The following is a 25880-nucleotide window of genomic DNA, read 5'->3' as shown; positions in this document are numbered from 1 at the left end:
AACTGTACAACAGGAGCATCCTCTATTCTGGAATTATCAAACAACTCACCTAACAGCTGCATACCATCCGGAACTTAGTAGCCAGAATTACTGTGAACCTCCCATGCAGCACACATCACACATCACACTGCACATCAAGGAACTCTACTGAATCCCGATACACAAGCGAGGACTGTCTAACTCATCACCCATACCTTCAAAGCACTACACAACACTGGCACAGCCTACCTCAGTTGCTGCTTATCCTTTCACAAACCATCCAGACACCTCCGCTCTTCTAAAGTCCTACTTGCACACATCCCTCACATACGCGGAATTAGATCCAGCGGTCGGACCTTCTACACTTATCCTAAAGCATGGAATGACATGCCACTGCACATCCTCCTCCTCACTTTTTGATTTCTGTAAGAAGCTGAAGACCGGGCTTTATCGAACTGCCTTTCCACCCACCCTAGGCTTGCATAGACTCACACCTGAGCAGCACAAAGATACCCTCCTGTGTGACAGTGCACTATGCATTCTATACATAACATAAAATAATTTAGGGCTTGTGAAATTGGCAAAATAAATTTGACAAGGCAAACTGGGCAAGAAATCTGGTAAAAAAGATAATTTGGCTTCCAAGACAATACATTGTTCGATAAATATAATAAAAAAGTGAGCTCTATTGTCTCAATTGGACCACGATCTAAGAACATAATGGGTTACAAAGGCAGTCATTCTGAATCTATATATTCTTTGTGGCCAGACATATGCCTTTAGCTTACAATTAATGATAAAAAATAGTATCCTATATCTGTTCAAGTACATACAATTTGCCTATAATGTGATTTTAATGATGGCAAACCCTCATTGCAACCTCAGTTCTCATACCTCACATTTAGGCAATAACAAACGATCCGTTCTGGATATGAGTGTAAAACATTTCTAATTAACTTTTAAAACTCTGTATAAAATATGAACAGGCAACTGTGAGAAGTATCTAATGTTAATGACTCTCATTGAACCTTTCAAGAGATTCATAAATTGTAGATAAAATTGGTAAGTAAATTTGACAATCCTGTCAGTCTAAATCTCAGTATCCTAAATAATCATGTTTGGGTTTAATTCTAATTCAATATCTTGTTGAATAAAAATATGGAACCTCCAATGCATTGTCAATGCATTCCTATATGAATCAAAATATAAATATTGGTTACTTCTATGTGAAAGTCCCCTGAAAGACCAGCAGTTTTATTCCACTGAGCACTAAAAATGAACATATTATGTTGCTGAATTACCTATGTATCTGAATGTATTCTTTCCCAGGGTCACAGCTCTCTTATCCATGATCCCTTGCAGTGAATGTGAATACTTTCTTAGCCACAAGAGACATCCTTTTGAGTCCATTGACCTCTCACTTTCTCTCATTCCTAGTATACATTTCCAGTTACAGCTAGGAAATGAATTATGTATGCTAGAGTTACAAAGATGTGAATCCCGATGATTTATGTGGGTGCTAGTTACCAGACCTCCACCACTAAATCAGCAGTGCTCAAACTTAGGGAAGGAGTCTCGCTCACTGAATTGCATTTATGGATGCATGGGCCTGGGACACTTCTCAGGTTAAGCCTAAGGGCCTTATTATGAGTTTGGCGGTGTGGGAGCGGGACTGCCCGGCTCCCGCACCGCCCAACCCATGTACAAACTGCCCCCCAATCAGTTGTTTTTTCTGTCTGGCCGGCTGTTCTTTGATGTTCCCAGAGAAGTACCGATGAAATAGGCACCCCATTGAAACGTCAAAAGCAGTACCTTCAGAACATGGAATGCTGCAGCCCATGCTGTGGAAGTTCTGGTGGGCATGCACACAGGGGGGGGGGGCACATGCTGTGCCCCCCTGTGTGCATCCACATGGCATGAGTCACAAGGGGGCCCTGTAGGACCCCCTTGGTTTTCTCACTGCCACACATTGCATGGTGGCCGAATTGCCATGAAAAGTGTAGTGGTGAGGATACTCATAGTTTTGCGGCCTCAATACCGCTCCACTACCGCCAAGGATCTCTGACTCCAGGAGGTTGCAGTAGTCCCATGGCAGCCCGACTGCCCTGGTCGTACTGGGGCAGTAGAAGACTACCACCATGAGTCTGGCAGTCGATGGCCCACCAGACTTATACAAAAGCTCTATGATAGGCCTTGCATAGCATTCACAAAGGAAGTGCCACTGCATGGGCCACTTGTAATAAGGCTTCTTTGGGGACACTGAAAAGGAAACAGCTCCTAAAACTAAGCATTTCGTGCTGGGGAACACATCTGTGCTTCACTGTCTCTCTCAAATCTCAGGTTCAGGAAAACTGACCTTCAACTCCTTATTCACATTCCCCTTCACCACAGCACCAGCCTCACCATTCCAATGTTGACAAGACTGGGCGCTTCAGCTCTGGCTCCCATTGCCACTAAATTGGATTAAAAAAAACAAGTGTCTGCATGCTGTAAAAATTCTTCAAAATATAATTTAAAAATGTAATCATTTGGAATTTGGAAAACATTTCACACATGATAGGGATTCACAGCAGTGTATTAAATGATGCCTTCTAATTGACGGATAGTGCCCCAAAAACCTGTTTCTGGGTCCAGGCTTTTGGAGCCTCTCCAGTGCCATGCTCAAAGAAGATAAGATACAAAACCAAGACCTATTCTTAAAAAGAAGTGTGCAATCCCCTTATGTGATTGTGGGTGATGGCATTTATGTAGACACTGGGGCATTTGAGGGCCGGGCCAGCTCCTAATTTTCTTTGGTCCCCCCAAACGATGAGGCATAAGGAGAAGTGTGGCTCACCGGTTAGAAGCGGCAGACCCTGAAGCAGAGGTCGGCCCGGGACCAGGGTTCAGGGTTCAATTCCCGACGCGGCAGGGTCTTGGGTCAATGTCCGCGGACTCGATAATTCTCACTTAGGTGCCTACGCTAACCATGGGTCCCACTCTGCAACTCTGGGCAATAGCTTGCTTAATCTCCACAACGGCCCCAGCAACGCCGGGGATGCCTGGCTTCACCTTGGGGTGCCTACTCACAGGGAAAGCCAGGACGGGTTCCCCAGCGGTATACAGTGCCAGGACGCCACGTAACGAGGTAACAGTGCGCTTTACAAGTATACATACATTACATTACATTACATTTATACAATATAGAGGTGCGGACGTTTAGAAGGTGAATGAGTGATAACAATGCATTTAAATTTTGGTTTCCTCTTGTTACATTTGCTGCATGTTTTAAGACAGTTAAATAAATGTCAGACTGTCTTCTGACAAATGGATGCTTATCCTTTTATTGTAGAGATGTGGTTTACTTTTCTTACTCCGACTTCAAAGTGAGAGGATTTTGTAGAGTGAATTATGTGGCAATCTATCTGTGGTAGAGACCGGGCCACTTTAAGTAGGCAGCAGCGGAGGCCCGCATTATGTGTCAATATTGACAAATTATGTGGCAAGTAAACACAAGTTACGCCATTTAATGCAGCACATTTTTTATAGTATCACTTCATTATTTTGACATTTTTGCACATGCTAATACTGTCTGGGCAAAGGTTTCACTTAATTAGTACTAGTTCCACATTCAAACACTGCTTGCTGTAAGTAACTGGAAGATGACCAGTCAACCTTTGCAAATGAATTTATGCATTGCAGCATTTTAGGAACTTTTGATATGTTTGTGCTAGAAACTAAACATTTTTTTTGTTAAAATCTGCACATTATGCAGCAGATGATGGCGTATATGCCAAATGAGGTAAACTCACAATTATGCAGTAAAAACCACACCCACAGCATTGCATAATTCTGTGGCTGCAGAACCGCATAATTCCAGTGGGCTTGTGTACAGGGAGTGTGCAAAGAAATACTATAGGATGTCAATTTGTTTTTAATACCCATAAAACCAAAAATGTCTCAGAAGTGTTTCTATGTCATAGGAGAAGGCCACAGAGGTATATTATAATGTTATGAGACGCAATGCATAGCAGTGTGGTGGATGAAAGACAATGCGTACCAGGAGGTGTGAGAAAGACAGATGCACAATTTATGTTTTTTCAGTATGCAGGCAGCTTTGACCAACTCTGTGGGTCCCAATATGGCATTTCGTATGATTATAGTCTGATTAGCTGATTACTGCACTGGGTTGTCTAATCAGAAATTTGGGGCAGAATTATTGACATTTCACGTAATGCAAAGCAGCGAAAGAACTCGCTGCACTGCGCTGCTTGAAAGGCCGATTGCAGAAATGCGCCATTTTTACAAAGATATGGCTCATTTCTGTTGTCTCCTAGTGTTGGTGCACTATGTGCTGCCTAGCGCCCAGGTGCAAGGGTGCCTGTATTACACCAGGGAAAAACTCCTGCACAAAAAAAACCATAGAGGCATATTCCTCTTTCTAGGTGTGCTGCACAATTCAGCACACATAGCATGAGAATCTAATAAGAAGAAAACAATTAATTTCTCCTTACGCCTTACTGGGGAAGGCGTACCATTTTGATACATTCCCAAGTTTATTGGCTTTAGTAAATCTGGGAATGCAGCAAATTCCCTAGGTGGATGTATGAGAATGCCCATGCTCCATCCATGGCCACTGTGAGATGTAAAGAAGCTGCCATAGCGTATACATATTCGAGACCTTCAGTCATGGACCAGATTAAAGTAGTTCAATTGACCTCTAGTGTGTGACAGATCTCTTCAGTTATTCCATACCTGTTCATATAGTGATGGCTAGTTTATTGGTTGCACAGTACTGGTGATGAACAACCCTCATAGCAGATATGTCTCATGTGAAGATAAGAGATGTAAATGATAGTTGACTGCCAACCACTAAGTGTTATGGTATTAGTGTGGGCAAGAAATGTTATGTATGAGCCTATACAACTATATAATATCCTGGCTTAGCGTAGGTCAGCTCGCCTTAACTTACCTGCCTACCGAAAATAGTTTGTTGGTTGGGTTTTTTTCAATCTGTGGACTGAAGATTGAGTTTGAGGGTGCAAATGTCTTTCCCGGTTCTGTTGCAGGGATGTGTGGTGGTGTAGATGTCTTCGAAATATCCATGTTTTCAACTGTCTTCTGAAGTGTATAGGCTCTTTGATATTTCGAATGCTGGCTGGTAGGATATTCCAGAGCCTGACGGCTTTACGGAGAAAGCAGGGCCTCCTACATATTTCTTATGGTACTGTGGTATGGTAAGTGGTGCAAGCCTGGAGTGCAGTATCCTGATTTGTTTGTGTTGCTCGAATTTAGCTTGTAAGTATAGCAGTCCTTTTACCTTGGAGGCTCTGTGAACAATGAAAAGTGCCTGGAAGATTACCTTCTTTGCCTTAGATAGCCAATGGAGTGATTGCAAGACTGTAGTCATGCGTTCTCTTGGGTGAATGCAGAGAAGAAATATTTCAGCAGTATTTTGGATGAGCTGTATTTTCTGTATTATGAATGTGGGTGTGTCAAGGTATTTGCTGTTAGCATAGTCAAGCTTGGAGAATATGAGTGTGAGGATGGCTTGCAGTTTCTCTTGGTATCCAAGATATGAGAGGATGCAGCAGAGCGTTTTCATTGTGTAGGATGCACTCTGTTTTACGTTGTTAACATGTGGTATCAAATATGAGTCAGAACCCATGGTTACAACTAGGTTTCAGACTTTTCTTGAAATTATTTTAAGGGGCCTCATGTTCCTTAGGCCATATGGCTGCAGTCTGGTATTTTTGTCACTGTCCACTAGTAATAAGTTCTGTCTTTGGGGTATTTAGCTTTAGATGGTTATTCCTCATCCATGAATTTATGGCCCGAAGTCAGTACTTAAGTTTAAAATTATAGATAGTTTTTGGGCCATCGACATTTAGAAATGATCTGGGTGTCAGCCACATAGCTGGAACAGGTGAATCTGAATGATTTAACCAGGTTGGGTAAGGGGATTAGGTAAGTGGTGATATGCTGGACCTTTGTGGACCCAAACCTTCCAGTCATTCAAAAGCAATGTCACTCAGGAAATTCCAAATTCCAATACGGCATGGTGCTTTGAATAGCCTATTGTGTTAGGGTAGAGTTATCATGTAGGGTACAACTTATATTTGACTGACATTGCTCCAGCCTATACTGGTGTGTTGTGAAATATTGTCTGGTCAGATTAGTTAACTGCTCTACGGATTGTTATTTTGTTAGCAGGAGCCACACAGTTTGTCTGGTAATGTGCCTGCTGCAGCGGGGTGCAAATACCCTAACTAGCAGTAGTGTGGAGCTGAAATGGCCCAATATAGCCTGTCATGACACAAAGGGCTGCTATAACAGACTATCTTTCAAAAATGATTTAATATCTAGATAACCCTGCCAGAGTAAGCACACTGAGAATTCATCTCCTTCAACCAAATAATTTGGAAACCATAATCAGGGCATTTGAGGCTGAAAGCATTTGTATTATATTTGACCTCTCTAGACAGCTCCGCAGACCATCAACTAACATTTTCTGTTTTTTGCATAATTAATTTAAGATCTGTGTAGTATTAATATGCCTTTTTAAAGTTTATTGAATCCTATGAAATTCTGCTTTATTGTTATCTAATTTATGGCCATAGCCAATACATTGCTTTTATGATGGCCAATGTAATGAATGTACTAAATGCAAAATATTTCGCGAACATTTGAGGTAGTGTTTTTATTGGGAGAGTTGTGGGAAAGCTTGGTGGTAGGAGTATTATGAATTCTCACAGATTCCGGAATTTTCCATCACAGAAATATCAAGAAAATTTGGGATTTAGCCAAAATTTGGTGTTAGTAGGGCATTCTGGATAGGAAAAGATATTGAGATCCATGCAAGCCACAGTACCCAAGACTATACGAGCCTTGTTTTCAGAAATGTCTGGGTCTGGCAGGTTTCCCTGGGTGCCAACCGAGACCTGGCCAATATCCTACAGCTATCCAATTGCCAGAATGGGTCAATTTGCAAGGCAAAAGCTTGATTTTTTTTGTGTTTTAGGAGGCTTAGGGAGCCTTTCCTTTCATTGGTGATAGCTCGGTCACACAAGTTCTGTACTGTTGTTATCAGGAGAAGTGTAGGAACGCCATGTGGTAGAATAATTGTGGATCCCTGCAGATTCCATTACCGCGATCTGCTTTCACTTATGTTTTGGTATGTAACGTAAGCACACACAGAAGGTGATGTGGATTTCTAGTGTAAATTTAATTATGGTAGTCTCCTAACTGTTTCATAGCATGAAGCTTGACTTTTATCTGTGCCTTTAGTATTGGAAAACCATCCTTCTGCAAGTAACTTTTTTCCATTTCTAGTATACATGGCAGACTTCCATGCTTTCCACATTTACCATTCAGAAAAGTGCATTCTTATCCAAGCATTATTAGCCACATATTGTGTGCCACCTTGGGGTCCTGTGCAAGGAGTCTGCGGCATGTGAAATAGTGAAGAAAATCCATAATTCTTGAAGTCGAGGCCTCAGTAGCATCTGAATGAGAGGTACTGTGCTAACACTAACAAAGAGAGATGTTATCACAGAGCAGGATCATGGATGCAAACTGTAAAGCCAGAATGTCCCAGGTAACTTTAGCTTTTCTATTCCTTACACCACAAATATGTAGCAACATAATATCATAATATATAAATACCTTGCAGGTATGTAGATGTGGAGTTATGAATGATAAATCTATACTTCCCTATATGCGCTTACCTTTCACTATTCTGTCCTCAATATTTTTGTATAACGATATTCTGGGGGTCGTTATTTAATAGTAAAACCAGTATTTGGGAAATTATGCACCTGCAGAGCACAGCTTTAACGTTTGGTCACTGTTTAGGGCCATGCCCCCTAAAAATACATTTCTGGCTATGGGCCTAATCCAGGGCCGGACTGGCTACCGGGCAGTTGTGTGTGCTGCCGTGCTGGGGGATAATTTCGTTACCCTATCAACGAAATAAGCCCCCACCACAGAGAAATTAGCCCCTAGCTCGGCAGCACACACAACTGCCCGGTAGCCAGTCCGGCCCTGGCCTAATCCTTACCACACAATCCCTTCTGATGCCACTGGGGCTTGAGGTGGAATGGCAATTCTCAAAAGGCAGGAAGAGTGTGTCAGCTTTTAGATCTATAGCAGCTTTACTGATAAACCTGCCTTCCTCAGTGTGGTCTTCCCCCAACTTTCTGCCTGCTTACCTCCAATTTTTGCTGTATTGTTTAGCTGGCCATCAGACCCCTGCTAACCAGTGCTAAAGTGCATGTGCTTCTCCCCTAAACATGGTAACATTGTTGTATACCTGATTGACATATTTCGGTTAAATGTAAGTCCCTTGTAAAGTGGTATACCATATACCCAGGGCCTGTAATCTAAATGCTACTTGTAGGCTTGCAGCACTGATTATGCCACCTGAAAAAATAGCCTTTCTAACCCTCTCTGGCCTGCCACTGCAGGGACTGGGTGTGCAGTTTACTGGCACTTCAACTTGGTCTCTAAAACCACTTGCCAAGCCTTAAACTACCCTTTTATTACACATCAGATACCCTTAACCCAACTTTTGATCATCACTCCTAGAGTGTTACGTGCCCGGATAGGGGGCAGATCTTTTCATGCTACTGCCTCTCAGCTGTGGAATAGCCTTTCGTTTGCGATCAGACAGAGTCCGGATCTCTTTTCCTTTTAGGAAAAGTCTTAAGACATGGATCTTTCAGCTGTGAGTCTTTAGCAATGATCAGTTGTGTTTTATGTGACGTGACATCTGGATGTTTCAGCGCTGGGACACTCCTGGGAGTAGCCGCAGGCTCTATAAATAAACGTTAACATAACATAACATAACATTAAGGTAATCCCTAGGTAGCCCTAAGGGCATGGTGCTGCTGTGTAAACTAAAAGATAGGACATGTACTTTTATATTTTACCTGTCCTGGTAGTGACAAACATCTAAATTAATTTTCACTACTGTGAGGCCTACTCCTCTCATAGGTTAGCAAGGGGGAATTCCTTAAAACACTTTTAAGCTGCAATTCCTGATTAGAAAGGAGTAGCTACTTCAATCATGTTTCATAACTTTGGAATAGTAATGATAGATCCCCTTTAATGGTAAAACTGAATTTACCATTACTATTTTAGAAATGCCACTTTTAGAAAGGACTAGTACAGCGCAGCGAAAATGCACTCTTGATATTAATTCAAAACATCTGAATCTAATAAACAAGCTTAGGTTGATTCTTTCAAAATCACGTGTGCACCAGATGAGGGGTTCTGCGGGCCACCTAATTCAAAATGAAAAGAGTGTACCTAGGGCACTACTAAAAGGTCACATTCTAGTGTCCAAACTTAATCACGAATGTTTAACACACCTTATACTCCAAATAATACAATTGAATCAAACGTAATCCAAAGACAATGTTCAATGAATCCAAAAGTTCCAAACAAATTCTTCAGATTTCAAATTCAGATTTGAAATCTGCTTTATTGTAAAGTCATCGCAGATTAAATCCAAAGGTAAAAGAATGATACAGCTTAAATTCAGCATGCGAAGACAAGCTTCAAAAGTTCCCAATGCATTTCGGGCTTTTAACATAAGCCCTTCATCAGGGGAATCTGTAACAAGTAAATGAATAATGAACATATAAATTATCAATGACTACCATAGTAGCTAATTAACTGACATAAGGCTCAAAGATGTAAAGATGAATGGTAAGGAATAATGGAGCACAGCTTCAGTCCATAAGTGACAGTGATAGGGAATTCCTGAAACATTGTAAACCCGACAGAAAAAAGCCACCACCACAAACAAAACACCAAAAGTGCACGGTGAGGCTCATGCCCAAAGAAAACCAGAGCAACCACAAAATCATATGAATAAATACCTGAAGGCGGAAGTGTGAATACACACCGCCAGAACCACACCAGCACTACGAACAAAATGCTGCCAAGAATGAAAAGAAAAACCATAAATCTTCTTGTCCCTCCTAACGTCAAACGCTAGTGAATGAAAACCAAACTAAAATGTCGTCAGTTTACCTCCAACAAAATCTTGCAACAAACGAACTCCCTTCCGGTAACTGCAATCACCTGAAGAATAGAATAAACCACCGTTGTAATATGTACGGTGACCCCGTGTAACGTGGGTGTATAAACTTTAACAAAAGATGTAAAATTAAATGAAAGAGACGATTATCCCAAAGTACACTCCGTCTGTGAGGAACAACTTTTCCACAAACGCTGGCAGTAAGTGACGCGCCCTAGCGTGTGCATGAATTATATGCGCTAGATCATAGACATAGAAATGAGACTGTGAACATTGCCGATAAGGCGTTCTAAATCATCCTCATATCGAGCACAACGAGAAAGTGTCAACTATTACACAACGGACGGTGTAAAATAGAAAATGAATAATGAAATAAAATAAAATAAACAAATAAGTACGAGGTGAACGTGCATGCAAAAGAAAGCAACGTGACATGAACAGTGTGGTGAAAAAAATGTGCGCTGAAGAATAAAATGCTGATGCTGTCAACTTGGAAAAAAGACTGCACTCTAAAGCTACCAGATGTAGAAAGAGAGGAAAAAATCACAAGAGTGTGAAGAAAGAAGACAGTACACATTAGAAAATGACCTAATCTAAAACAAAGAGATACTTCCTAGAAATGAAATACACTAACATAAATAAATATAAATACTTAATGATACTAGACAAATGGATTAGTCTAATACAACAAACTGCTGTTTTAGAAACGAAACACAGTGACAGCAAAGAAGCAAAAGTTTAAGTTACAAGCAACATGACAGTTCAAATTTGTCATTCAGTCCCTTGGGGGACAAGGTTTGCATGAACCAAATCCAGTAGGATTCATGCTGGGCCGTTTCTCAGTCTCCTTCCCCCCATCTTCTCTTGTCTTAAAGTTGTTCTGTGTTTCTTCTGTATTGCCTTCATCTGATTCTGCTTTGCCACTCTTCTGTAATGCGTATGGCTTTGGTCCTAAGACATGAGATTTCACCTCTGTGGCATTTTCTGTCACATCCTTGTGGGTTTTATAATGGCAAATCTTTTTTAGTGTGGCCACCAAATCTGTCTTCATCTGGAGAATGTGGGAAGTGACTTGTGGGGTCCCCCAGCTCTTCCAACGCATATAGGCACTTCCTGATGTCTGGGTTGTCTACTTTTAATAGTGATTTCACTATGGAGCTTCTGTAGTTTGTCTTCCACGGAGGGCTCTTTTTTCTTTTCTGCTCTCCTCTCTGAAATTGGTTTGGGCTCTTACTTAGGTTTATCCACTTTGGAAGATCAGCCTCCAGCCTTTTGTCTCTGAGCAGGTTTTCTTGGAGACTCAGGCAGACTTTTTTTTACTGGTTTCCATACCTCTCTTTCAGAGACTGATCCAAAGGAGGACGACCGCTGAATTTGTGCCTTTTTTGCCCCTTTTGTTGACCTAATCGGTCGCCGTCCATGCATGTCTGTTGCTGAAGGTCTGTTTTTCTTGGCCTTTTCTGGTTTTGCTTCTTTCTCCAGGTCAGAGTCTGAGGATAATGCTGGCCAGGCTTTGTTTTTGTTTGCCTTCTTGGGAGAGCCTTCTTCCTTGCACCGCCACTCTGGCTGCTGTCGCTGTCACCTCCTTTCCCTGCCTTTCCTTGCTTCCTTGCTTTTTCCTCTTCTTTTTCTTGCTCCCGCAACCTTCGCAGCTCCTCCTCCTTCCGTCTGCGCTCCTCCAGTTCTTTCCACCGATCCTCATCCTGCTACTTCCAGTTGCTAATGCGGTCCACATCACTGTCGCTGCTGTCGCTGGTGGAGCTGGAAGATGCCCTCGGAGGTGATGGTTCGAAAAAACTCTGGTGATTAATTGACCTAATGGGGATCACCGAGTTTTGTCTAGTGGAAGTTTTGACTTATAAAGTAGCACAGAGGGATAATATGCCTGCTGCAAAGCATATGCACCATGCAGATCACAGAAGTGCATGTAACGTAAATAGATCAGTGGGTTACTAATTTTGTCGGAGAGATATTTATATTACCTGAAATTCATAAATTAAAATTCTAATATAGAACAGTGAGCTATTAACTGTCATCAATGAGCAGCTTGGAAACTACGAAGTATCAGTTAAAGCGTTGATTTCTTCTGACAGTCTTTCATTATCCTCATGTTGCAAAAAAGGTTCATTTGGATAGAAATCAATTCATATTAGTAAAGGTAACGCCCAACCACGATGGTACATTTTAAATTCTGAGTTTGTTCTTCTCCAGATCAAGCACTTTTAATCTATACCCAGTATGAATGGCATGTGAGTCCTATACCTTGAAGTCCTCTTTCTTATGTAACATTTCCTATACACTGATTTACACACATGCGATTCATTGTCTGTGTGTGAGGTAAAGTGCTAGGACACCCTAAACTGTTATGAATAGCTCTATAAAAACAACAGAAAACCATGTGAGAGATGGGCTATGAAGACCTGAGGGAAATTGTTGAAGGTTGGTAAGTGAAGGAATTCGTGGAGATAGAGGTCAATGGGAGGGGGGCAGGGGGAGGCCACAAACATACTTGCACTAGGCGCCACGAGCGCAATAGCCGGCCCTGATCTGCAGCATGCTTTGCAAGAGTCCGTCCGCGTGATTATCAGGACTTTCACAATACTTTTCATCAAGGGATGCATGCTTTATTTGTAAGAGTAGATGATTTTGCATAACCTTCCATTGCGTCTGCTCACTGCCGTGGCGTGAGACATTTCAGCTCGAACCACCTTCGCCATGAGGAAAAATTGTGCAGTTGGCATAAGCAGAAGGAAAACATGAATACGTGAGCCACGTTTAGTCTAATAATCAGAGACTGAACGAGATCATGCTCGCAGAACAATAATTAGGCACGAGCGTAGTAATCATATTCAGGAGCAGGGAACGCTATACGCATGCATTACATCACATGCCATACCGTAAAAACCAGCCAGGAGAAACTCGAGGAGGGTCTGGATACTTCAAATCACTGTATTTACCTTTGACGTGTTTTAGGACAGAACATTGCTTGAGGGCGAGGCCCGCTTTAAAACCCAGGCCTACCAGTGACTGGGAGGATTTCTTTTCAAAGATGTCTGGTGTCGTTTCTCACTCTGTTCTCAGCAGATAGGGTTACACTGTAGGCAGTTCGCAGGTGTTACGCTGCCAAGCTGTTCGTGTTCTGGTGCCAAGTGGGGTTTGGGTTTATTTACTCTTTTGGGTATGCTGAAATTATACCATGGTGATACCGCGTCCTTCCTTCCCTCCATCTGCTTCCCTGGCCGGCCCACAGGAGCCAACAATCCTTTTCTCTTTTTTTTCAATTCCACTCTGAATCCTAGTCATTAATTAGCAGCGTTACTTTGATTAAATAAGACTCATGAGGATGAAGATTTGAAGAGCAATCATTTGTTCCAAAAGATAGCTCTGGAGAATGTACTTCTCTGCTGCCGAAGCCATTCACGGGTGCGTTTAATCAAAATGGTGTTTCATCAAAGTGACATATCCGGTGTTGATTAAAGAGGAGGCGGGAACATGGCGGGTCCGGCACGAGTACAGCTGGTGTCCTTGGTAACGACAAACAATACCTAGCTAGGGGGTCAAGTAGGTAGTTTAGTGTCGGCAGTAGATGTGTTTTTCAGTGGTATTCGCTGTACCACTAATTCAGATTGATGCTGGTGGTAATTGAATTTATCAGTGGTAAAAGATGTGAGTGTGGGTTTAATTTGTTGTGCAAAAATTTTAATTTTGCAAAATACTCTGGTAAAAGCGACAAATTACATAATAGGATGTAGTGTAGTCCTAGCATTAAGCTGTCAATTTACTGCTACAAATTACAATGCCCTCACCGCTTTAACCACTGACAAATAAAAAAAAAAGGTGAACCGATTCTATTTACATCATATGATGAATACCACACAAATTCCATACAACGTAGATAAAACTACTAGTTAGGGCTCATAGTACACAGTAAGAATGTATTGGTAAGAGTAGAGGTCTTAGGAGGTTGACAAAGAAGGGTAAGTAATGCAGTTCCATACACATTCTCTTTGATAAGTGCCATATTTGTCAGTACGATAGGCACAGAGAATATTCATAACCAGGGAGCTCTTCAAAAGCTTAATCTGGGTCGCTTGTCCTGCCAAAGTGTTTCTTATAAAAAAAAACATTTCAATTATGTTAATAACGACCTGGTATACAGTGGACAACACAGAGTGCTTCGGGGCTTATTTCTGAGCCCTTGCTTCACTTTTGCGCTGCTGGTGTGTCACTTTTGGTAACGCACCAGCGGCGTAAAAAATTAGCCTTGTTGCACCATATTTACAACGTGATGCATCTAGGTAGATGCGTCACTTTGTAAACCCCTGTGCCACATTATACCTGCGCCAGGTATAATGTATGCAGGGGGGCATACCAACGCAAGATAGGGTCATAGAAGTGACGCAGTGAAATCTATATGATTTCACTGTGCCACTTCTAGGACGCAAATGCGTCAATATCTTACGCTTGCCTCTTGGCAGGTGTAAGACTGATGCAGGCACATTTCAAATGGGACTTGCCCATGTGTAATGACCCATTGCTGGAGTTGTGTAACTTTTGTGTCACAGTCCAGCAATGCATCATTTTTGCGCCTACAGATACTTCAGAAATACTGACGTATCTGTAACTCCTTGCGACATGGTGCGTCATAATGTAGATATGACGCATCATTGGTGTCGCAAGGAGGGTGCAATGAAAAGTGATCATTGCTGTTTTCTCGCAGCGATGCGTCACTTTTCATAAATGAGGCCATAGTCTCCTCTCATTTGGAAACCATCTGTTAATCTTTTTCAACTTATCAGGGTTTTTATTTCTGAACACATGAAGGGCTAGGTGCATCGCTGCGGCCAGGGAGCTAGTCAGATTTAACCAATGTCTTGGGTGAGATCTGGAGATAGCCCTGGCTTTTTAACATGCTATACTTTGTAGCTCATAAATTGTATGACCAGCAAGTCCCAACTTGCAACATGTTGACCTGATACACTAGATGACTAATGAAAGGCAGCAATTAGTTTTATTCTGATTCTCACTCTCTAAGGATCTATCTTCACTTGGTTCTGATATTCTAATCCTAGTAAATTACTGAAGAAGCCTAACTGAAATTATGTTTTTGCATTTTTTAACTTGAAATTTGATTTCAATGATTTATGGTTCTACATCCATCCCTCAGGATTCTGATGAAAGGTCATATTTACTATGATGTGGATATTTGTATAGCAAGCCACACTTTGTGAAGTCGGAGCTAGGCGCTTAGCTACAAACACCAAATGGGGGCTTATTCAAATTGAACAGTTAAACAGCTAAAATTGAAAATTTTCAAATTAAGGAACCTTAAATATAATACAATTGTTTATCCGTAAGAAGGTAACGGCAAGGTCTTGTATCTCTGGAGAGTCTGTCCTATAGCAGAAGGCTCTAAACAGAAAATCTTGTGACCACTAGAAATGCTGTAGGATGGATGCTTATCAAGAAGGCATTGTCATTGAGTGCAGCTGTAAAGGGAACATTATGCTCAATCTTATTATCAAGGGTGATCAGAGCATAGCCATTTTAAATCACATTGTTCTGGTAATCCAGCACTTGGAATCAGTAATACCGGGCGTAGGATTACCAGGATAGTCATCTCACAGTTCTAGCATGTGGACTGTACTAATAAACAGAGAAGCTTCATTTCTGTTCTCTTATGCAGAGAAAGACATTAGAGACAGTGGGCTTGATTAGCGATAGAAGTAGTAAATCTGCTCTCATATATATATATCTTTGTGCAAGTACAGATATACTGATTTTCAGAATTTTCAATCATTCCCAGAAGTATGCCTGGAATGCTGTGCTGGGCAGAGGTTAACAGGCACATTTCTGGAACTGTCATGTGACTTTCTCAAGCGCTCATATTCCCCCTATACAGATTTCTCCATAGTAGAGAAATCTGCACAAGGGAAATAGCACCCCATTTCCTTTTTAAGGTCTCGCCTGGGCAGCACATGCGCTGTCTCTGGATATGAACCAACAAACAATGGGTTTGGCTCTAATCAGTAAGGCTGAGCCCATTAAACAGCAAAACAATTCAAATGCCAATACTGATTCTTTTTAGGAAAGGTGGTTTTTAAATCCCATGTTTGAGAACAGCCCTTTTAGAAAGTGACTGTTCTCTTGTCTGACCTTTCTGTGTGCCTTGGCCTGTTTGTGAATTGACTGTCTGGTTTGTGAGTGACAGGGCTGGGGGATTCCAGGAGACAGGATGAGTCCGCCCAGTGGTGAATAGAGAGATCTGCATCTAGATGGGAGGGAGTTGCACCTGGGACCTGAATAGGATTGTGCCTGCCCCCCACAGTGCTGGCTCCACCCCTGTGGTGCGTCTGATGCCTCTGCCCTGTACTGTGAAAGGCGAGAAGGAATCATGTCAACAAAGTGCTCCAGGGCTGTGCTGTCCCTCGACAATGCTGGTGTTTTCACTGTGTTACTGTGAGTGTTGGTACAAATACTTAGCACATTGCCTTTGATAAGCCTGACTACTCGTGCCAAGCTACCGGGGGGTGGGCAGGGGCTATCTATAGAGGGTATCTTCCTTACCCTGATTACAAGCAAGGGTCCCTATTTGGACAGTGGTACCTACCTCTGCCAACTAGAGACCCCCAGTTCTAACACATTTACATTGAATATAATGTTTATTTGGGAATAAACAATGCCAGGTCTATGCGTTTCGAACGCTCTAGGAAGTTTGTCTTAAATCCTCTCATTTACTTTAGAGAATTCTCGTGTTTTTGTCCTAAATCATGCTTCTTGTCAGGGAAATCAATGGGGTCCAAATCACTACGTGGGTTAATCTTTTGAAAAATCTGAAGTTCTTACTCAACGTTGCAAAAACTGTTTCTCCCGTATTTCCACCTTAAAACAGCTTCGCCCCATTGATTTCCCTGACATGAAGCATGATTCAGGACAAAAACACGAGAATTCTCTAAAATAAATGAGAGGATTTCGACAAACTACCTTATTGATCCACACTTCGGATTTGGAAACGTTTTCACCTAGCCGCGCTGACCGTTGTGATTTGAGACACGACCCAGCTGTGTTCTATAAAAAAACAACTAAAAAAACCTGCATCAGTTGTTTATTGGAGATTAGAAGATCTCAAGTTGTAAAGAAATGTATTGTTTGGTCCTGAGGAGAACCCAACATTGAAGAGGGTTCGAAACACGTAGCCCTAGCGTTGCTCATTCCCAAACAAACATTCTATTCAATGTCAATGTTATTGTGCATTTTGTAAAGTTGTGTTGAAATTGAAAGTTTTTTCAATTTGGGTTAAATGGACAACATGTATGTTGTTTGTTGCGTTACTTTGGTCCACGAAGTGACAAAGGTGAAAGGAGACCAAAGGTGTTTTGTATGAGTTGCATGTATGTGTGGTATGTCACCAGTGCGGTAGGAAGTCCGTGCGTGAGTGAAGTGGTGCAAATGTGATTGATGAGATAAGTCCAGATTGTCGAATTTTTGTTTTTTCATTTTCATCAAGAAATATGGCTGTGCTGTTGTCATTTTTTGTACATAATTGTGTAAAGATAATTTTTCAAAAAAGACTATTGAAAAAGAAAAAGTATTTACATTAAAGACTATTTAATAGTTCTGGCTGTCAGTGATAAATGGTCATACGCTGTGGTAAAACTGCTTGAGAAAAAACAATTAGTATTGGCATTGGAATTGTTTTGCTGTCTCTGGATATGGCCTTTAAGCACCACTTATCTTCCTAATTGGCTCCTTTTACTTTCTTTTGTAAATAGCTGCTTTTCTCTGGTTCATATGCTCAGTAGTCCCTTCTTTTCTATTTTTGTAACCTCCCATGAGGGTTGCCCCTGTTAAATGTGCTTGTGCTCATCTTGTTTTTTATTACTTTCTGAGCATGTTTTTCTTCTTTTTTAACAGCTGCTCATCACATATGCAATGCTCACTCCCTTTCCTCGGCTGCAGCTGCCTCCTCCGCCCTCCTGCAAATAAAATCCCAGACCCTGTAATCCTTTTCTTGCCCGCAGCCTGATATGTCTGTGCGCTGGAGGAAACTTGCATGCAAGAATATTTGTTTCTCTGTGGAAAACCGGCTGTTACACGGTCATTCTTATGGAGATCCTCCTACTTAAGGCTCATTTCGTCACTGGTTTGTTGTATGGGGAGTCACAGTTCCTATGGAAAACGTGTGATAGACGTAGGGGGAGAGAGAGTTGTTCTCCTAATATAATGCCTGGGGACAGTGTGTCCTTGTCTTGATGCCCTCACACACTCCAAAGGATGTCATTTATCATTGGGCTGTGCTCCTCGTTGGGACAGTGTTGCCACGCCCTACGGGTCCCCCAATGGGTCACTTTTCTGGAGATCTTTTGAATAATAAAGCCGTAAGGGTGTGTGCGAGTCTCAGTAGGAGTGGTGCCCAGTGCAGTGTCAAAGGATGGCTGGAGGGGGAAAGTAGTAGCTTTATTAAGAAATAACCTCTCTATCATCGATAAAAAAACAGAAGGTTGTGCTGCTTCAGGGTGATATTGACCCCCGGTAGCTAGACAAGTGTCATGTCCATTGTGGACATGTTGAAGGTCGACATGTTTCGCACAGATCGTGGTCTCACGTGGAGATCCTATGCTCTTCTTCAGGACCAAGGTAGAAAGTGGACATTTGCCTGAAGCATTGTAGGGCTTAGGGTCCTTGGCGCTAGCGCTCTGCTGCACTTCATTTTCTTTTGATGGAAAGCGGAAAAAATTGTATTTTAAAATTTGTAACTCTGTGATACAAAACATTGTTGAGCCCGCGCTCATTTTAAACATTGTGACTTAGACTTTGTAGAGCCCGCGCTCACCTTTTAAAAATACTTTCGTCGTCTCCCACACACCTTGTGCACTCGTTCTCCCCATTCCACCGCAGCCGTTCATGCTGTTTGAGTGGAGGGAGTATTCTCGAGGCCACCGCACCCTCACTTCCTGCACTGACACACTAGAGTGGCCATTTTGGGCAGGGTTGCCGCTCTAGTGGTTGCAGGGAATCAGACTATAAACTCACAGCATGGCGCTGACGCACAGCAGACGCGCACAGCAGACGCGCGCAGCGGGCGCGCAAAAGGCAAGCCCATCTGCGCCCGTCCTCGCCGGACCGGCGATCGGGGCCAGACATACTGCCGGTTTACTGCCAAAGATAACCTACTCCACAGAAGAGTTACATAGCCTTAACCCTCATGCCAGAAACCGCCCTCCCATGATCCCCGGAGAGCCAAAAGAACAAACCCAGACGGGCAATAAGAGCAAAGGACTGCTGCCACGGACACTGGCTATAGGGGAAATCCCACAAGACAACATAAAACCAACCCCCTTCAAAGCCACCTGGTGTGTGGCCTCATAAATGTCAGATCCCTGGCTAAACACGCGACGCATGTACATGACCTGCTCGTTGACAATACCTTTGATTGCCTGTTTATCACTGAAGCTTGACTATCAGACTGCTCTAACCCAGACTTAGCCAGGCACTTCCCCAGGGATACACAATATTTAGATTGGACAGAACAGGGAAAAAAGGGGGAGGGATTGCTATTATTTATAGAGACCATCTAAAATGTACCACGTCACACACCGCGGAACTAAAGGACGCAGAAAACCTCTGCTTCAAAATTAAAATAAACAATCACACTACATTCGCTGGAGTGTTGGTGTATAGGCCCCCTGGCCCCATAGATCATTTCTTAGACACCCTTGGTGACTACCTGAGCCCCCTGGTGGTACGTTATTCCAATTTCACAGCTCTAGGAGACTTCAACCTACACCTAGAATTGGAGGATTGCCCAAATACAAAAAACGTCAGGGAAATTACTAACTCCCTTGGCCTTATAATTCACAATAAAGGCCCCACACACCAAGCAGGTCATACCCTTGACGGGATATGCTCAAATGCCACTAACATAGTAGCATCCTCCCCGTCCACCCTCATCTGGACAGACCATAAACTGGTGCCCTTTAACCTATGCTATGAAAATGGACCCACCAAGGAGAAAGCCATCAACAGCCCCCCCGTTCGCAACTGGAAGAATATGCTAGCCAGTCCGAACCTGCTGACTCTAGCGGAATCCTCCAAACCCACCCTAACAGATGATCCAGACACGGACAATGATCTGTTTAATAAATGGATGCTCTCAATAGCAAACACGCTAGCTCCCTGGAAGAAAGGCAAGAACGTAAAATGTAAGTCAGCTCCTTGGTTCACACCCGAATTAAAAATTCTGAAAGACCAGTGCAGGAACCTAGAGAAAAAATGGAGAAAGCACTACAAAACAGAGGGCCTGAAGTCTTTTAGACTAGGATTAAATTCCTACCACCTACAAATAAGGGTGTAAAAGAAGAAGCACTATAGAAACCTAATTGATAGGGCAGATGACAATCAAAAGACTATCTTCACAATAGTCAAATCCTTTACGCACCCGGCCAGCCTAGACTGTGAAATACCCCCTTCCCAAGAACTATGCAACGACATTAAAGAATACTTTGAAAATAAAATCAGTGAGTTAAAAAATAATTTTACTGACTGCCCAGCTCAGGACTCCTTAGCCCAAAACCTAGGATCGAAAAGCAGAACTCAAGTGCTTTAAAGAAATTAGCTTAGAGGTATCAAAGAAGGCTATCCTATCATGCAAATCAGGGTCCCCCTTTGATCCATGCCCGCCAAAGATTCTCCACGCTCTAATAGATATTGTTAACCCTGTCATAAATCAAATTATAAATTCCACATTCAAAACAGCAAAAATCCCTGATCTTTGGAAAACTGCCGCGGTCAAACCCCTTCAAAAAAAGAAACTATCAGACCCCACTACTCTCTCCAATCTGAGACCTATCTCCCTACTTCCGTGCTTGAGTAAAATTGCGGAGAAAAGGGTTAACACACAGCTGAATGAGTTCTTGGAAAACCCCAATAGCCTACACCCCAAACAATCAGGTTTCAGAGCGGGGCATTCAACAGAATCAGCACTGCTCCACACCACAGACACCCTGAAATGGGCACTAGATCAAGGCAAAGAGGCGGTGTTGATTCTGTTGGATCTCTCCGCAGCCTTTGATATGGTTTCCCACAACATCCTGATAAACAGACTGAAACAAAATGGAGTAAACGACAAAGCCCACGAATGGTTAACCTCATTCCTTAGAAATAGGAACCAGGTTGTCACACTAGGTAGCTACAAATCCACAGGAAAACCGCTGTCCTCATGGGTCCCTCAGGGGTCCCTCAGGGATCCTCCGTAAGTCCGACCCTTTTTAACCTATACATGTCCCCACTGCTCACCCTGATTGATTCCTTCAATATTGAAGCAATCACCTACGCAGATGACACCCAATTGATTCTCACCCTGGACAAAAATTCTACCGCAGCAGAAGAAAAATTTCACCACTGCCTCACCTCGGTCATGAAATGGATAGAGTCAAATCATCTCAGGTGCAACAGCTCTAAGACAGAGATCATGCTATTCGGGAAAGCCAACAACTTTAACCCCACCCGGTCATCCTCGACCGAAGCTCTAAAAACCCTCCACTGGCTACCAATTCATAAAAGGATCCTGTTTAAGGTGCTAACCACTACCTATAAAGCCACTATTGAAACTGGGCCACATTACCTGAGGAAAAAAATTAGACACTACATAACCAAACGAACTCTGAGGTCCTCCTCTGAGAACCTACTTACCATCCCCAACTTTAAAATGAAACCCCGAGGAGGGAAAACCCTGGCCGCACTCGGAGCAAAGGCCTGGAATTGCCTGCCCACCCAACTAAGGCACACTAACAACGAACCCACTTTTAGAAAGCTGGTTAAAACCTGGATCTTCAGTACCCCAGATCAGGAAATCTTAGCACTAATATGATCACTCCTTTATCACCCCTGCCCTCCCTGTCTTTTCTTCGGTCTATGTCCAAAAGCGCCAAGATGCTCCTTGGAGTGAACGTTGCGCTATACAAAAAATATTTTCATTCATCTTCATTCAAGTGAGGTGAGTGCTAGTGCAATGTGGTGGCCTGTCTAATAGTCATAATGCCACTTGGTAGAATGATATAATATATCCAAAAAAGGGTTAATGACCCATGAGGTTCGGCTGAGGTTTTTGCCTTTGTAATAGTTACATAGGATCCAACAGGTTTATTAACCTACCGACCTCTGGCAGCCTCCTTTCGTCACTGCACATCACAAAATGAAAAATATACTCATTTTAATTAGTAAAATTTGAATGTTTTCCTCTTTTCATTATAAACTACTTAATGTGTATTAATTCAAAAATATTCTAACCAATGTATTGCCTTTTTCATCACGAAAAATGCAATTATCTGATGTTTTTCCATTGTGCATTGACCGTCACCACCCATCTAAATATAGCTGCCACCTTCCATTTCTATTCCCACAAGCCTGCGGGAGAAATTGCTTCAGTCATTCTAGAGGAGACAGTCTAATAATCTCTCTATGGTTAAGCTTTAAGTAACTCTCGCAATATCGCTGCATTATTTTTGCTGTAAGCAGCTGCACACACTCCATCTACAACATTTCTAAAGGAAAAATTACTGGGAGGCAGTACAATGACAAACGCGTACATCGCTTAATGGAGTGGTAACCAATGCGTAATTGGAATACAGAGTTGCCACCTTTCTTGTGGTTTGGTGTTCTGTGGGTAAGGAACTTAACCCTTCCCTGCGGGGGTAATTCCCCCACGGTGTAGGGGGGGCAGGAGGGAGTGCGGCGCCGTGACCAGCTCGTCATGAGCACAGCTCATTGTGACTCATGATGAGCTGGGCTCGTCATGAGCAACGAAGAGGTTAAGAATCAGAAGTCACATAGGCCCACATGCATCAAGCATTTTTTTAGTCGCAAACGGTGCGATTCCTTAAAATCGGCCGTTTGCGAATGCAAAAGTGCTTTTTGGGATGCATGAAGCAATTTTAGAATTCGTAATATTTTTGCGAGTTCTAAAATTGCGGGTGCTTTTAAGAAGTTGCAGATGTGCGACTTCTTAAAAGCAATGCATCATTACTTTGACAAGTTGAAATTCGCAATTAGGGTGCCAAATTTACCGAGTGGTTGAACCACTCGGTAAATTTGGAAAAAGTGTTTAAAATGGTGAAAAAGTATTTTTTTCAACATTCATGTTTAACACACACATGTCCTTAGGACATGTGTGTGTGAAACATGATGCGAAAAATACATTTCAGGGGTGCATGGGGGGGTCCTTTGGACCCCCCCCTGCACCCATAAAATTTTCTAAGTGCCACTCGCAATTCCCATTGACTCCTATGGGCCTTTTGGCCCATAGGAATCAATGGGAATTGCGAAAATTAACTTAAGAATTCGGTATTCATTTGGGATTCGGTAAAAATTGCGATTTTTACCGAATCACAAATGAATACCGAAAATAATGATGCATAGCATTTTGCACTTCTTAATTTGCGATTCCTTATTTTTCGCAAATTAGGAAGTGCAAAATGTCACATTGATGCATGTGGGCCTTCGTGCCTCATGGTTATGTTTCTCTAATGTTTCAAGTACACTTGGTGTTTCCTGGTATGTGTTCAAGGTCTGTTTGTGTTCCTGGTGTGCACATGTGTAGTTTCAGCTGCCCTCTGTGCCACATTCTATCTGCTTGTGTTTAAAGTTTCTGTTTGCACAGGCTTATGTAGCGTCACTTCGCATCTTTAAGAAATGTTGATTCAAGGGAGGCGTAGCTTAGGTGTGGTCTCCTGGAACATAGTATTTAATGTAGTAAGGGCTTCAATTTTGTTAAATACACTTTCTGCTTTGCAAAACTAGTTTACATTTTGTATAATCAGTCTCGATGATTTAAAAAAAAAACACAGCTAAAAGAAAAGGTAGTTTTAAAGAAACGTGTTGACTAGTCCAGTTTGTTTTACTACCGTTGCATCAGTTTAACTTTTCCTAGTTTATTTAAACGTTTATTTGAAGTACAGGAATATAAATAAAACATGACAGAAACAGATAATCTCCCTAAAAGAGACTGTGAACTGGATTACCAGCAGTGCTAGCATAGGCGTAAGAGAGACTGTTAAAAAATACCTGTAAAACAACATCAGCTTAAAAAACTCTACCTGCCAGCAGTGGTCTGATTCGAGCATTTTGGGTGGGGGACTAATTCCCACCTCCCCCTCCTTCTCCTCCTCTCTCCATTTTCAAACCAGCCTGATCTGTTTTTAAGCATTAATCAAACCCGTGTAGGGTGTTGGTCATAGATTTCTCAGCAATGCTGTGCAACATGATGTACTGCTGTAGACAGACAACAAGCATTCAACTCCACATAATTCAACACAATTCAGCGCCACACAATTCCACCCCACACAACAAAATTACACTCTACATATTACCACTCAACACCACATAAGTCAATTCCATCTAATTACATACTACTCAATGCCACATAAATACACCCCATGTACATCCAGCCTATGTCACATAGGAATCAACATAAATACATTCCACACTATGTCACATAATTCCACTCAACATAATTTCACTCAACGCCACACTGTTCCATGCCCCACTAATCAACTCACACAAATCCATTACATGCCACATAATTTCACTCCAAACCTCATAATTCCACTCCACAACACAATTCAACTCCACACCATATATATCCAATTCACAACACATAATTCAACATCGTATCACAAAATTCTGAAGCACACCACATAATTAACCTCCACTACATAGCAATCCACAACACAAAATACAATTCCACATAATTACACTCCATAACACACACTCCCATGGCAGATAATTCCGGCTTACTCAAAAACACATAATTACTAGCCACATAATACCACTGCACAATATGCCACATAATTAAACTGAACAAGTCCACTCCACACCACACAATTCTACATCAAACAATGCCCCAACTAACAATTCCAATCCAACCCACATAATTCCACTACACACCACATACATTCACTCCACTAGATAGCACATAGGTAAGAGAAATTTACATTTAATAAGCCAATAGCTCTGACTCTTTTTTCAAACTCATAGATCTGGAGCTTAGCTCTAATGTATTCCTTTTTTTTGTCACCAACAAAGACAACGCTAACCACAAGGGTCCATGCCACACAATTCAACTCCACACTTTTCAAATCCTAACACATAATTCAACAACAAACCACATAATGCACCTCAACACGATCACGGAACACACCACTTACATCCAAGCCACACCACACAATTACACATCATGCCACAATATTCAACAGCACACCACATCATTAAACTCACCTACACTACATGCCACTGCACAACACAAAATACCATTCCACATAACTACACTCCATAAAATACAATCCCACTCCACATTATTCCAGTACACTCAATACCACATATTGACTAGCCACATAATTCAACAGCACACCAAACCACAAATCCACTCCACACCACACCACACATTTCCACGCCACACAATTCCACTACTAAATAATCCAATCCAGGCCACATAATTCTATTACACACCACATACAAACACTCCATAACTCATATTTAAAAACATTGCCATTTACAATGCCAATTGCTCTAACTCAAACAAATGCAAGACCAATTGCATTTCTAATGCTTGTTCTTTGTTTGTGAGGATACATTATATCCCATGGAAACAGCCTTCCTCCATATCCCAACGTTACCCTTCCAGCTGTGAAAGGTAAATTACTCACCCCTTTTCTTTAATAAATCTCCAGCCATTACTAGGGTGGAACATGGTCAGACCACAGCTTGGAAATGCTGCCAACTGTACATGTTTGTGGAATATGAGTGTGAATTTATTTGTATTCATGGAGGGTAAATCTTCACTTGTAAGTGCATTAACGCCTGCTGTGCATCACAACATAAA

The 25880-nt window shown here is 42.0% G+C and overlaps 1 protein-coding gene and 1 pseudogene across 1 annotated transcript in view; one reads left to right on the top strand and one right to left on the bottom strand.

The window, feature by feature from the left end:
- The window catches only part of SLC15A5 (solute carrier family 15 member 5), a 460983-nt gene that overhangs the window by 121127 nt on the left and 313976 nt on the right, over nt 1-25880 (top strand). The gene's annotated exons all lie outside the window — the stretch shown is intronic.
- Nucleotides 10779-25880, bottom strand: part of LOC144752762 (uncharacterized) — a 37029-nt pseudogene continuing 21927 nt past the window's right edge.

The sequence above is a fragment of the Lissotriton helveticus genome, chromosome 1_1 (assembly GCF_964261635.1).
Source record: "Lissotriton helveticus chromosome 1_1, aLisHel1.1, whole genome shotgun sequence".
Lineage (NCBI taxonomy): Eukaryota > Metazoa > Chordata > Amphibia > Caudata > Salamandridae > Lissotriton > Lissotriton helveticus.
The sequence above is the reverse complement of the archived record's forward strand: the minus strand, read 5'-3'. Positions and strand labels throughout refer to the sequence as shown.